Below are 3,018 nucleotides of genomic sequence, written 5' to 3' on the forward strand. Positions count from 1 at the left end.
ACAGGACCAATGTTCAGGGTAAGGTTTGAATCTCTGTTTTAACAGAAAACCCAAGCCATGAAATCCGAATTCTGCATCTGGGTTTTGGGGTATTCCAAATCTAGGTCAAAGTACTCCATCTCTAGCCTGATTCAAATGATTTCAGGAGCATCCTCTTATGCTAAAGCTAATGTCAGTCTTCTGTACATGATTTTTTTGCATTGTCTTTGCAATCATCTGTGGCAGCACAAGGGGGTTACCTCTGTTCTTGCTTTAAGTGCACAGACATAATCCTCCTGAAAAAATTGCAATTTTTCACTACTGCAAGCACTTAGCACAGCCCCCTTGAAATCAAGGTAACAACTTGTGGTATGGCAGATTCTATTTAAAGAATATACACTGGGACAACATCTGTGATTGATTTCAGTCTGAATCTGGGAAAAAAAGACCTTCAGAAATAGTAAAAAGTTCCCAGGGTACAGAAATTATAATGCTAATAGACGTAACTGGAACAAAGGCTATTAGTTTGAAAGCAGTTTGGAAATGTATGCTCTACCCAGCCACAATAATGAAGGTAATAACGACACATCTGTTCAAAATAAATTCAAAATGTTTTACCCACACCAAGTAGAATTGATCACTGCTTGTTTTTCTTTTGCAGATGTGCAAGGTCGGAAATAATTACAGGAGCCTAATCCAAAACTTGTGTTTCTCTATTGACCTGATCCATAATTATTTTCTGTACTTTTATTTCTTCACTCTTTATTACCTAAATACAATTGTATTTTAAGCTTAATTAAATATTAAGGCATAATGCAGCTGATGGCCTTGAGACAGAGGCTCTGAGAGCAGTAAGGAGGAGATGAAGGCATTAGGATCTTTTGTTAACTGGTAGTACTGGGAGAACAGGTCTGAGAGAGGGGAGAAAGGGTCAGCTTAAATTCAGTCCTTCAAAGAGAGATCTCAGGGCACTGAAGGAGGCAAACAGGCAGATGGACAGATAAACAGATAGGTGCAGGGTGCCTTCTTCCCATCTGTCCATACCTGTGGGTAGCTCTCCCTAGAAGGAAAGTGTCCAACTCTGTTGTACAAATATTATGCATATTTTTTGTGTAGTTTCAATTAGAGTGATATACCTGGGGGATTTTTTTCCTCCTAGGCAAAAGCTATACCTCATACCTAAGCACAATTTCAGCCAAATTTTAGTACTACTTCAAATCACCATTTTTTTTGTATTCCCTGTCTTCTTGCTTTTTCTGGACTTTTCAGTGTAGATAGAAGAAAGTAGTGCAAAGCACATGTGCATATATATTTATTTATATGACTATCCATATATATTTAAGATAGCAAATAGGGGAAGCAAATTTCATTCTAAGTGAACAAGCTGACTAGACTGCCTAAAAAGTGAAAAAAAATTGACAGTTTGAAAGAGAAGCTCTTCTCTATGTATTACTTTCCTATGGATTGCAGGAAAATCACACTCTGGAAGAAATCTTGGGGACAAGGTGGGAGGGGGAATTGCCAATAAGCCCCAGTTGTCAGGATTCTGTAATCAGCTGTAATGGTGCTCTGAAAATTCATCTAGCAAAAGTTATCTTAAACAGTCTCAGAAAGTCCTTCCTTTCCAATTGTACTTCCTTGCTGACAGTGAGAGGAATAGTTTTGTGCAGTGTCCCTAATATTGAACATGTCTAATGGTAAGGTACAGTTTCCACTGTCTTATGGCTTTGTTAGATGTTACCCATTGGGGCTAAAAAATTTTACCTGTTTTGCTGCCACAAAAAAGAGGTCGAACTTGATGGAACCTGCAGCTCTGCCTAATTTCAGCCACTCACCACCAATGCTTGCAAGGTAAGGCAAGGCTTACATCTTGCTTCTTAAAGGAAAATATCTTCTATTAGCAAAGCAGGGTCCTCATCTCTACCTGGCAAAGAAGTACAGCAGCTGTCAGTTGTTACTGTTGGTCAAATGCATGCCAATAGCAGAAATAATTTAAACTATATCAGTTGTAAAATAGTTTCCTATTGACCATCACAACCATATTTGCCTCATTGCAAAGGCTTTTAGTAAGTTGTAACTCTAAAAGCCAGCCCACACTGAGCAGCACTGCAGGGAGCTCTTCATCCTGTGGCAAGGAATTTGCTGCTTGCTGCTGAGCACAAGAAGTAATGACACTGTCCAACCCCAGGAAGGGTCACCCATTGCCACACAGAGAAAGCTGAACAGCTGCTAAGTGAGGATTTTCTGAATCGTAAAGAAGTAGTGGCCAAAACTTTCAGGTGAGTTGAGCAGTGAGTTGAGAGACAGGTAAAGGGCCTCTGGAGACACAGAGATAAGGTCTGCTCTGATAAGAGGCATCTTATTGCCACCAGGAAACAATCCTAGTCTTGCTTTCTGACTGATTTCAGTTCCTGCCCTAGGTCTGTGAGTATTCTGGTGTGCTGGCTTTGGCTGGGGCAGAGTTAACTTTCTTTCCAATGGTTGTTATTGGAGCTTTATTTTGGATTTGTGCTGAATACAAGGTTGGTAATAAAGATGTTTTTGTTATTGATGAGCAGACCTTACACAGAGCCAAGGCCTTTTCTCCTTCCTCTACTGCCATGCAGGGAAGTTGGAGGTGCATGGAAGTTTGGGAGGGGACACAGCCAGGACAGGTGACCCTAAATGACCAAGGGGATGTTCCAGACCACAAGACATCATGTGTAGTACATAAAGCAGAGGGAAGAAGGAGGAAGGGGGGACATTTGGAGTGGTGTTTGTCTTCCCAAGTCATCATCATGTGTGATGGGCCACTGCTGTCCAGGAGGTGGCTGAACACCTTCCTGCCCATGGGCAGCAGTGAATTAATTCTTTGTGCTTTGCTTAGAGCTGTAGTGTGTCAGCAGATTTGTCTGGGTGCTTTTGGCTGCATTATTTTAAATAGAGTGTACATGTAAAAGAAAGTGGTTAGGATGCAGGGTCGTGGACATGTGTGTGGTAAGGAGGTGCTTTTTGTCTAAAAAGAGTCAGCTGACATCAGGTTTTTAGCAGGCAGGAGAC

This window comes from Sturnus vulgaris, chromosome 6 (assembly GCF_052056855.1).
Source record: "Sturnus vulgaris isolate bStuVul1 chromosome 6, bStuVul1.hap1, whole genome shotgun sequence".
NCBI lineage: Eukaryota > Metazoa > Chordata > Aves > Passeriformes > Sturnidae > Sturnus > Sturnus vulgaris.